Source organism: Ranitomeya imitator, chromosome 1 (assembly GCF_032444005.1).
Source record: "Ranitomeya imitator isolate aRanImi1 chromosome 1, aRanImi1.pri, whole genome shotgun sequence".
Taxonomy (NCBI): domain Eukaryota; kingdom Metazoa; phylum Chordata; class Amphibia; order Anura; family Dendrobatidae; genus Ranitomeya; species Ranitomeya imitator.
In genome coordinates this window covers 375,079,833-375,092,322 of record NC_091282.1, presented here as the reverse complement: position 1 = coordinate 375,092,322, position 12,490 = coordinate 375,079,833, and the positions used below count along the sequence as shown (strand labels likewise).

Here is a 12,490-nt window from a genome sequence, read left to right as displayed (position 1 = left end):
CCCACCCCGTGGGGTCAGAATGATCACAAGAACGGTGAGCAAAAATCCCAGAACCACGCGGGGGGACCTAGTGAATGAACTGCAGAGAGCTGGGACCAATGTAACAAGGCCTACCATAAGTAACACACTACGCCACCATGGACTCAGATCCTGCAGTGCCAGACGTGTCCCACTGCTTAAGCCAGTACATGTCCGGGCCCGTCTGAAGTTTGCTAGAGAGCATTTGGATGATCCAGAGGAGTTTTGGGAGAATGTCCTATGGTCTGATGAAACCAAACTGGAACTGTTTGGTAGAAACACAACTTGTCGTGTTTGGAGGAAAAAGAATACTGAGTTGCATCCATCAAACACCATACCTACTGTAAAGCATGGTGGTGGAAACGTCATGCTTTGGGGCTGTTTCTCTGCAAAGGGGCCAGGACGACTGATCCGGGTACATGAAAGAATGAATGGGGCCATGTATCGTGAGATTTTGAGTGCAAACCTCCTTCCATCAGCAAGGGCATTGAAGATGAAACGTGGCTGGGTCTTTCAACATGACAATGATCCAAAGCACACCGCCAGGGCAACGAAGGAGTGGCTTCGTAAGAAGCATTTCAAGGTCCTGGAGTGGCCTAGCCAGTCTCCAGATCTCAACCCTATAGAAAACCTTTGGAGGGAGTTGAAAGTCCGTGTTGCCAAGCGAAAAGCCAAAAACATCACTGCTGTAGAGGAGATCTGCATGGAGGAATGGGCCAACATACCACCAACAGTGTGTGGCAACCTTGTGAAGACTTACAGAAAACGTTTGACCTCTGTCATTGCCAACAAAGGATATATTACAAAGTATTGAGATGAAATTTTGTTTCTGACCAAATACTTATTTTCCACCATAATATGCAAATAAAATGTTAAAAAAACAGACAATGTGATTTTCTGGATTTTTGTTTTCTCAGTTTGTCTCCCATAGTTGAGGTCTACCTATGATGTAAATTACAGACGCCTCTCATCTTTTTAAGTGGTGGAACTTGCACTATTGCTGACTGACTAAATACTTTTTTGCCCCACTGTATGCCCAATGGACTTACCCCAGCCTGGCCGCTCACTCTGCCTTGGTGACAATGCCACATGTGTCCTCTTTGTTCTCTTATATACTCATCTTCCTACCTTATTTAGAATATGTCTTCCTTCTAATTCTATTGTGGGATGCCCCCCTTTCCTAAATCTATTGTCCAGCCCAGCATCATTCACCTATGGACCATTGTTTCTGCATTTGGGGAGGGGTATGTGCGTAAATGAGTGCGTCTGTGTAACACAACTCCTGAATGACACAGGGCAGATTGTGTGGAGCTGACAGTGACACAAAAAAAGAAGGTTTGCCATGTAAGGACAGGCTGGTACCTCTTAAAAATTCACACCCTTACCCTCCCCTCTCTACTCCTTGACCCCACTGCCCTTTGCAAGAGCTGGATTTAGGATCCACTTGTGCACATTCCTGAGGCCAGGACAATGGACAAAGTGAGAGTGAGGGGCTATTTCAGGAAACGAGGTGGCCTTGAGCTGTCTAAACAGAGAATTGACTCCTCATTGCAATATTCTGTCTTCGCAACCTTTTGTTTCAGAAAGTTATTTAAAGATGCAGCTGAACACAATGCTCGTTGTGTTAACTATTGTGATCCTGTATCAAAAGCACCTTCTAATCTGTTTGAGAATTGTATCTGGTCTTTTCGCAAAGAGCACTTGGTGGGGTCGGCTTCTTCAAAAAATTGATATAATAAATACCTTCTGTTAACATCTCAAGAACTGAAAACATTTTTAATACATTTAGGTAGTATTCATTTACTTCATGGGTCAGAAAAAAGCACAAACATAGGTAAAAGCTGATATTGTTTTGGTGTCTTTGGTTTATCTTATTACCTATTGCTTATAGTGAGCCAATATATTGCCTAGCATTGTACAGAGGTCACTGTCATCAGTTCCTATACAAAAAAACAAAGGAAACTCTTTAGTCAAACAGAAGAGAATATCATTTATTGATATGTCTATAGGACATGTTCGTGGTAACCACATTTTACAAGATGGCTAATTAGAGATGGGCGGATTGATTCGCAGGACTCCAGTAAGTGGACTGTGAACATTGGATGGGAGCTCTGCAATTCTCTTACCTTCTGGGATCCCCAACGTGACTATAGATTAGCTGGGCTAGTGATACGTCATCATTGCTACAAGGTGCACACATGACATTTGTTATGAAAGGCAATTCAGAATCACAATGGACATGGAGGTCAGAGCACATACAGTGAACTGACAATAACCCAAAATAATAGAACGAGCTCTGAGACGTGGGAACTCTGCAGACCGCAATCCCTAAGCCTATCAAACCACACTAAAGGTAGCCGTGGAGCGCTCCTGACCAGAACCTAGGCGCCTCGTCACAGCCTGAGAAACTAGCTAATCCTGAAGATAGAAAAATAAGCCTACCTTGCCTCAGAGAAATTCCCCACATATAATGACTGTGAGTAAGATGAAAAGACAAACATAGAGATGAAACAGATTTAGCAAAGTGAGGCCCGACTAGCTGAACAGAACGAGGATAGGGAAGATAACTTTGCGGTCAGCACAAAAACCTATAAAAAACCACGCAGAGGGGACAAAAAGACCCTCCGCACCGACTAACCGTACGGAGGTGGTCCCTCTGCGTCTCAGAGCTTCCAGCAGGCGAGAAAAACCAATAAAGCAAGCTGGACAGAAAAATAGCAACAAAATAACATAAGCAAAACTTAGCTTTGCAGAGCAGCAGGCCACAGGAATGATCCAGGGAAAAAACAAGTCCCACACTGAAACATTGACAGGAAGCATAGATCAAAGCATCAGGTGGAGTTAAGTAGAGAAGAAGCTAACGAGCTCACCAGATCACCTGAGGGAGGAAACTCAGAAGCTGCAGTACCACTTTCCTCCACAAACGGAAGATCCCAGAGAGAATCAGCCGAAGTACCACTTGTGACCACAGGAGTGAACTCTGCCACAGAATTCACAACAGTACCCCCCCCCCTTGAGGAGGGGTCACCGAACCCTCACCAGAGCCCCCAGGCCGACCAGGATGAGCCACATGAAAGGCACGAACAAGATCGGGAGCATGGACATCAGAGGCAAAAACCCAGGAATTATCCTCCTGAGCATAACCCTTCCATTTAACCAGATACTGGAGTTTCCGTCTTGAAACACGAGAATCCAAAATCTTCTCCACAATATACTCCAATTCCCCCTCCACCAAAACCGGGGCAGGAGGCTCAACAGATGGAACCATAGGTGCCACGTATCTCCGCAACAATGACCTATGGAATACGTTATGTATGGAAAAAGAATCTGGAAGGGTCAGACGAAAAGACACAGGATTAAGAACCTCAGAAATCCTATACGGACCAATAAAACGAGGTTTAAACTTAGGAGAGGAAACCTTCATAGGAATATGACGAGAAGATAACCAAACCAGATCCCCAACACGAAGTCGGGGACCCACACGGCGTCTGCGATTAGCGAAAAGTTGAGCCTTCTCCTGGGACAAGGTCAAATTGTCCACTACCTGAGTCCAAATCTGCTGCAACCTGTCCACCACAGTATCCACACCAGGACAGTCCGAAGACTCAACCTGTCCAGAAGAGAAACGAGGATGGAACCCAGAATTGCAGAAAAATGGTGAAACCAAGGTAGCCGAGCTGGCCCGATTATTAAGGGCGAACTCAGCCAAAGGCAAAAAGGACACCCAGTCATCCTGATCAGCAGAAACAAAGCACCTCAGATATGTTTCCAAGGTCTGATTGGTTCGCTCAGTCTGGCCATTAGTCTGAGGATGGAAAGCCGAGGAAAAAGACAAGTCAATGCCCATCCTACCACAAAAGGCTCGCCAAAACCTCGAAACAAACTGGGAACCTCTGTCAGAAACAATATTCTCTGGAATGCCATGCAAACGAACCACATGCTGGAAGAACAAAGGCACCAAATCAGAGGAGGAAGGCAATTTAGACAAGGGTACCAGGTGGACCATCTTAGAAAAGCGATCACAGACCACCCAAATGACTGACATCTTTTGAGAAACGGGAAGGTCAGAAGTAAAATCCATAGAGATATGTGTCCAAGGCCTCTTCGGGACCGGCAAGGGCAAAAGCAACCCACTGGCACGAGAACAGCAGGGCTTAGCCCGAGCATAAATCCCACAGGACTGCACAAAAGCACGCACATCCCGCGACAGAGAGGGCCACCAAAAGGATCTAGCCACTAACTCTCTGGTACCAAAGATTCCAGGATGACCAGCCAACACCGAACAATGAAGTTCAGAGATAACTCTATTCGTCCACCTATCAGGGACAAACAGTTTCTCCGCTGGGCAACGATCAGGTTTATTAGCCTGAAATTTTTGCAGCACCCGCCGCAAATCAGGGGAGATGGCAGACACAATTACTCCTTCCTTGAGGATACCCGCCGGCTCAGATAAACCCGGAGAGTCGGGTACAAAACTCCTAGACAGAGCATCCGCCTTCACATTTTTAGAGCCCGGAAGGTACGAAATCACAAAGTCAAAACGGGCAAAAAACAACGACCAACGAGCTTGTCTAGGATTCAAGCGCTTGGCAGACTCGAGATAAGTCAAGTTCTTATGATCAGTCAATACCACCACGCGATGCTTAGCTCCTTCAAGCCAATGACGCCACTCCTCAAATGCCCACTTCATGGCCAGCAACTCTCGGTTGCCCACATCATAATTACGCTCAGCAGGCGAAAACTTCCTGGAAAAGAAAGCGCATGGTTTCATCACTGAGCAACCAGAACCTCTCTGCGACAAAACAGCCCCTGCTCCAATCTCAGAAGCATCAACCTCGACCTGGAACGGAAGAGAAACATCTGGTTGACACAACACAGGGGCAGAAGAAAAACGACGCTTCAACTCTTGAAAAGCTTCCACAGCAGCAGAAGACCAATTGACCACATCAGCATCCTTCTTGGTCAAATCGGTCAATGGTTTAGCAATACTAGAAAAATTGCAGATGAAGCGACGATAAAAATTAGCAAAGCCCAGGAACTTTTGCAGACTTTTCAGAGATGTCGGCTGAGTCCAATCATGGATGGCTTGGACCTTAACAGGATCCATCTCGATAGTAGAAGGGGAAAAGATGAACCCCAAAAATGAAACCTTCTGCACACCAAAGATACACTTTGATCCCTTCACAAACAAAGAATTAGCACGCAGGACCTGAAAAACCGTTCTGACCTGCTTCACATGAGACTCCCAATCATCCGAGAAGATCAAAATGTCATCCAAGTACCCAATCAGGAATTTATCCAGGTACTCTCGGAAGATGTCATGCATAAAGGACTGAAACACTGATGGAGCATTGGCAAGTCCGAACGGCATCACGAGATACTCAAAATGACCCTCGGGCGTATTAAATGCAGTTTTCCATTCATCACCTTGCTTAATTCGCACCAGATTATACGCACCACGAAGATCTATCTTTGTGAACCAACTAGCCCCCTTAATCCGAGCAAACAGATCAGATAACAATGGCAAGGGGTACTGAAATTTAACCGTGATCTTATTAAGAAGGCGGTAATCTATACAAGGTCTCAGCGAACCATCCTTCTTGGCTACAAAAAAGAACCCTGCTCCTAATGGCGATGATGACGGGCGAATATGCCCCTTCTCCAGGGATTCCTTCACATAACTGCGCATAGCGGTGTGCTCAGGCACGGACAAATTAAACAATCGACCTTTTGGGAATTTACTACCAGGAATCAAATTGATAGCACAATCACAATCCCTATGCGGAGGTAGGGTATTGGACTTGGGCTCATCAAATACATCCTGGTAATCAGACAAGAACTCTGGGACCTCAGAAGGAGTGGATGACGAAATTGACAGAAATGGAACATCACCATGTACCCCCTGACAACCCCAGCTGGACACAGACATGGATTTCCAATCTAATACTGGATTATGGGCTTGTAGCCATGGCAACCCCAACACGACCACATCATGCAGATTATGCAACACCAGAAAGCGAATAACCTCCTGATGTGCAGGAGCCATGCACATGGTCAGCTGGGTCCAGTATTGAGGCTTATTCTTGGCCAAAGGCATAGCATCAATTCCTCTCATTGGAATAGGACACTGCAAGGGCTCCAAGAAAAACCCACAACGCTTAGCATATTCCAAGTCCATCAAATTCAGGGCAGCACCTGAATCCACAAATGCCATGACAGAATATGATGACAAAGAGCAGATCAAGGTAACGGACAGAAGAAATTTTGACTGTACAGTACCAATGGTGGCAGACCTAGCGAACCGCTTAGTGCGCTTAGGACAATCAGAGATAGCATGAGTGGAATCACCACAGTAGAAACACAGACCATTCAGACGTCTATGTTCTTGCCGTTCAACTCTGGTCAAGGTCCTATCACACTGCATAGGCTCAGGTTTAAGCTCAGGTAATACCGCCAAATGGTGCACAGGTTTACGCTCACGCAAGCGTCGACCGATCTGAATGGCCAAAGACATAGACTCATTCAAACCAGCAGGCATAGGAAATCCCACCATGACATCCTTAAGGGCTTCAGACAGACCCTTTCTGAATATTGCTGCCAGCGCAGATTCATTCCATTGAGTGAGCACTGACCACTTTCTAAATTTCTGACAATATACCTCTATCTCATCCTGAGCCTGACAAAGAGCTAGCAAATTTTTTTCTGCCTGATCCACTGAATTAGGCTCATGGTACAGCAACCCAAGCGCCAGGAAAAACGCATCGATATTACTCAATGCAGGATCTCCTGACGCAAGAGAAAACGCCCAGTCCTGAGGGTCGCCGCGCAAAAAAGAAATGACGATCCTAACCTGTTGAATTGGGTCACCAGAAGAGCGAGGTTTCAAAGCCAGAAATAGTTTACAATTATTTTTGAAACTCAGAAATTTAGTTCTATCTCCAAAAAACAAATCTGGAATAGGAATTCTCGGTTCAAGCAAAGAATTCTGGACCACAAAATCTTGAATATTTTGAACTCTTGCCGTGAGCTGATCCACACATGAAGACAGACCTTTAATGTCCATTGCTACACCTGTGTCCTGAACCACCCAAATGTCTAGGGGAAAAAAAAGACAAAACACAGTGCAAAGAAAAAAAAATGGTCTCAGAACTTCTTTTTTCCCTCTATTGAGAATCATTAGCACTTTTGGGCTTCCTGTACTGTTATGAAAGGCAATTCAGAATCACAATGGACATGGAGGTCAGAGCACATACAGTGAACTGACAATAACCCAAAATAATAGAACGAGCTCTGAGACGTGGGAACTCTGCAGACAGCAATCCCTAAGCCTATCAAACCACACTAAAGGTAGCCGTAGAGCGCTCCTGACCAGAACCTAGGCGCCTCGTCACAGCCTGAGAAACTAGCTAATCCTGAAGATAGAAAAATAAGCCTACCTTGCCTCAGAGAAATTCCCCAAAGGAAAAGGCAGCCCCCCACATATAATGACTGTGAGTAAGATGAAAAGACAAACATAGAGATGAAACAGATTTAGCAAAGTGAGGCCCGACTAGCTGAACAGAACGAGGATAGGGAAGATAACTTTGCGGTCAGCACAAAAACCTATAAAAAACCACGCAGAGGGGACAAAAAGACCCTCCGCACCGACTAACGGTACGGAGGTGGCCCCTCTGCGTCTCAGAGCTTCCAACAGGCGAGAAAAACCAATAAAGCAAGCTGGACAGAAAAATAGCAACAAAATAACATAAGCAAAACTTAGCTTTGCAGAGCAGCAGGCCACAGGAATGATCCAGGGAAAAAACAAGTCCCACACTGAAACATTGACAGGAAGCATAGATCAAAGCATCAGGTGGAGTTAAGTAGAGAAGAAGCTAACGAGCTCACCAGATCACCTGAGGGAGGAAACTCAGAAGCTGCAGTACCACTTTCCTCCACAAACGGAAGATCCCAGAGAGAATCAGCCGAAGTACCACTTGTGACCACAGGAGTGAACTCTGCCACAGAATTCACAACAGACATCACACCATTCTGGGTAGTGCCATGGTCTGTTGTACATTACTGTTGGGATATCTATTCTATCACTTACCCTTACCGTCCACCCAGAGTGCCGACCATAACCCTTCTTACACCAGTAGGGCTAAAATTCTAATTTTCCCTATCTCACACAGAAATAATAAGGACAGTCACTGAAGTCACTGATCCATTCTGCTGCCCAAGAAATGCTATTTAGGCAAAATAAAATTTTACGTCTTTAGACAAATATATTATAATAAACCAGTTGTAAGAACCAGTTGTTAGGGGTCAAGTTCCCGCCTATGCACAGGGGGAATCTCGGGCCATCTCCGCTGCAGTCTCCCATTCTTATTCTGCCGCAGTGGGGCCTGCTCAGCGGAGACATCGGTCCCAGCATCTTGCTCAGTCTCACTCTGTGCAAAGGGTTGCTGCTGCTTTTCCAGCTTCTGCCATTGAAGCCAGTGCTGGGCAGCGGCGAGCAGATGCTTTTGGGACTAAGTCCTGCTTTTCTCCTTCTGGGCATGCCCAGGGCAAGATCTCGCATTGGAGATCGAGGGTCACATGCTCAGATACTGCAGCAATTCCCATTGGTCCTTCAGGAAGGTCCTGAAGGTGCTCAACTTCTGTGGCAGCTTCCCATTGGTCCTTCTAGGAAGGTCCTGTACGTGCTTCAGCTATAAAAGATTTGCATGACCGCACGGCCATGCGCTAGTGTCAATTTATGTATGAGCTCAGCGCCAGTGTGGTCGTGTTTGTATGCAGTCAGGGACCCGGCTGAAATAAGCCCCTAGAATGCTGGCACCTCCAGTGAGGAGTTCTGTGTGTGTGTATTCAGGGACCCGGCTGAAATAAGCCCCTAGAATGCTGGCACCTCCGGCAAGGAGTTTCATGTGAGGGATTCAGGGCTGGCATATAGCCATTAGAATTCCGGCTCCACCGGAGAGGAGCTGCGCGTTTGCATTTGACTGCATGACCACTAACTGCTCTACTAAGTAGCTGTGTTCCTCTGTGAACTAAATAGGGCACAGTGTTCTCTTTGCTAACAGACTCTGTGAAGTTTGTTTATAGTACTATATTGTACCGCCATATCTAGCAGCAGGTTCTTTCCTGCATGGTGGATCCCGGGTTGCAAACGCACCTACTACTATTAATAAATATATATATTCGGTGCTTTCCGCCAACCTTACATTGCACTAGCGCCAGGATCTGGCTAAGTTATGGCGGATGAACAGCGATTACAGGGGTACATCCAGTTGCTGGAGGGCAGGTTGGCGTCTCTCGAGCGTGCAACCTCGGCGGTGGATGTTACCGCAATAGCTGTTCAGGCTGCTAGCGTGGCTGCAGCAGCTTTACCCACTGCCACCTCTATTCCGACCTTATCTCACCTCCCACTGCCTGAAAAATATGCTGGTGACAGTAAGTCTTGTAGGGGTTTCGTGAGCCAGTGTGGTATACACCTCGAGCTCCTGGCTGCACGTTTTCCCACAGAGCGGACTAAGGTGGGATTCATAATCTCTCTCCTGTCGGACAGAGCTTTGGAGTGGGCTATGCCGCTGTGTGAGCGCAATGATCATGTGGTGCAGAGTGTTCCTCGGTTTCTGGGCACTCTGAAACAGGTCTTTTTGGGACCCCAAGTCACCCATGATACGGCGCTCCAACTACTGGCATTGACTCAGGGTCCGTCCATGGTCAGCCATTTTGCCCTCCACTTCCGGACATTAGCGTCTGAGCTGGAGTGGTCGGATAAAACCCTCATCCCGGTATTTTGGTGGGGGCTGGCTGACCATGTGAAGGACGCTTTGGCCACTAGAGAGATTCCCGCCACACTGGAGAAGCTCATAGCTATATCAACTCGCATCGACCTTCGTTTTCACGAGCGAGGGTTGGAGCGAGCCCAGTGTAGGCAGAGGTTTTGGCTGGCTCCCACCTTCGCCAGACCTTTGGAATCTCCGGTCAAGGCGTCTGAGTCACATGAGGCCATGGAGGTGTCATGAGCGGGATCCAAGTCCCGGTCTGCTCGTGCACTTAAGGTTTGTCATGTTTGCCGGCAGTCAGGACACCTTGCCTCCAGGTGTCCTTAGCGGTCTGGGAAACGTCAGCGTCTAGTGGCAGTTGGAGGAGGTACATTAGACACGGCGACGTTTACTTCTAAGTTGTCCTTCAAGGGGACAATTACCATAGGCCCATCCACTCTTATGGCAGAGCCTTGCGTAGACTCTGGGGCGGAGGGTAATTTTATGTCATCCGCTTTTGCCCAGCGACACGCAATACCCCTGGTGATGCTCGCCAAACCAGTTACCGTTCGAGTGGTAAATGGGTCGACACTACCCTCACAGATTACACACCAAACCATTCCTTTCACTCTTTCTATGTCTCCATCTCATCAGGAGATTATCTCTCTATTGGTCATACCTGAGGGAATTGATGAGGTCCTGTTGGGGATACCATGGCTACGCTACCATTCTCCTCATATAGAGTGGTCCTCAGGGAGAATTTTGGGATGGAGTAAATCCTGTGAGGGTAGATGTCAGAGGGAGTGCATTCTGGTTGCTACAACCGAGGTACCCACAGATCTTTCCTCTCTCCCCAAGCACTATTGGTCCTATGCGGACGTGTTCTCCAAAAGGGCTGCGGAGACCGTTCCGCCCCACCGCCCCTATGACTGTCCTATTGACCTCTTGCCTGGTGCAGAGCCTCCCTGGGGTCGAGTCTATCCGTTATCTCTCCCGGAGATGGAGGCAATGTCTCAGTACATGCAAGAGAATCTGGCAAGAGGATTCATTAGGAAGTCAGTGACACCTGCTGGGGCTGGTGTTATGACCTGGTGGTCAGGACTATAATGGACCTGGTGGTTAAGAGCACACAGAATGACCTGATAGTCACTGATAATTAAGAACGAGCTCTGGGACGTGGGAACTCTGTTGACCGCAATCCCTAATCCTATAACACACACTAGAAATAGCCGTGGATTGCGCCTAACGCTCCCTATGCAACTCGGCACAGCCTAAGGAACTAGCTAGCCCTGAAGATAGAAAAATAAAGCCTACCTTGCCTCAGAGAAATTCCCCAAAGGAAAAGGCAGCCCCCCACATATAATGACTGTGAGTAAAGATGAAAATACAAACACAGAGATGAAATAGATTTAGCAAAGCGAGGCCCGACTTACTGAACAGACTGAGGATAGGAAAGGTTGCTTTGCGGTCAGCACAAAAACCTACAAAAAGACCACGCAGAGGGCGCAAAAAGATCCTCCGCACCGACTCACGGTGCGGAGGCGCTCCCTCTGCGTCCCAGAGCTTCCAGCAAGCAAGACAATAATAAAAATAGCAAGCTGGACAGAAAAATAGCAAACCAAAGAAAAACAAACAGGAACTTAGCTTCTGATGGGAAGACAGGTCACAAGAACGATCCAGGAGTGAACTAGACCAATACTGGAACATTGACAGGTGGCATGGAGCAAAGATCTAAGTGGAGTTAAATAGAGCAGCCCACTAACGACTTAGCCTCGTCACCTGTGGAAGGAAACTCAGAAACACCCAGAGGAAGTCCATGGACAGAACCAGCCGAAGTACCATTCATGACCACAGGAGGGAGCCCGACAACAGAATTCACAACAGTACCCCCCCCTTGAGGAGGGGTCACCGAACCCTCACCAGAGCCCCCAGGCCGACCAGGATGAGCCAAATGAAAGGCATGAACCAGATCGGCAGCATGAACATCAGAGGCAAAAACCCAGGAATTATCTTCCTGACCATAACCCTTCCACTTGACCAGGTACTGGAGTTTCCGTCTCGAAATACGAGAATCCAAAATCTTCTCCACCACATACTCCAACTCCCCCTCAACCAACACCGGGGCAGGAGGATCAACGGATGGAACCACAGGCGCCACGTATCTCCGCAATAACGACCTATGGAACACATTATGGATGGCAAAAGAAGCAGGAAGGGCCAAACGAAATGACACAGGATTGATAACCTCAGAAATCTTATACGGACAAATGAAACGAGGCTTAAACTTAGGAGAGGAAACCTTCATAGGAACATAACGAGACGACAACCAAACCAAATCACCAACACGAAGTTGGGGACCCACACAGCGCCGGCGGTTAGCAAAACGTTGAGCCTTCTCCTGGGACAATGTCAAATTGTCCACCACATGAGTCCAAATCTGCTGCAACCTATCCACCACAGTATCTACACCAGGACAGTCCGAAGACTCAACCTGCCCTGAAGAGAAACGAGGATGGAAACCAGAATTGCAGAAAAACGGCGAAACCAAAGTAGCCGAGCTGGCCCGATTATTAAGGGCGAACTCAGCCAACGGCAAAAAGGACACCCAATCATCCTGATCAGCAGAAACAAAGCATCTCAGATATGTTTCCAAAGTTTGATTAGTTCGTTCGGTTTGGCCATTTGTCTGAGGATGGAAAGCCGAGGAAAAAGACAAATCAATGCCC

At 47.3% G+C, this 12,490-nt stretch overlaps 1 protein-coding gene across 1 annotated transcript in view; it reads right to left on the bottom strand.

Annotated features, from left to right (window-relative positions):
* Window positions 1-1,102, bottom strand: part of LOC138673533 (myosin-6) — a 50,591-nt gene extending 49,489 nt beyond the window's left edge. Inside the window, exon 1 of the mRNA XM_069761806.1 lies at window positions 1,068-1,102. The gene's annotated coding sequence lies outside the window, so the exon portion shown is untranslated. The remainder of the gene's footprint in view (window positions 1-1,067) is intronic.
* Window positions 1,103-12,490: the final 11,388 nt, after the last annotated feature.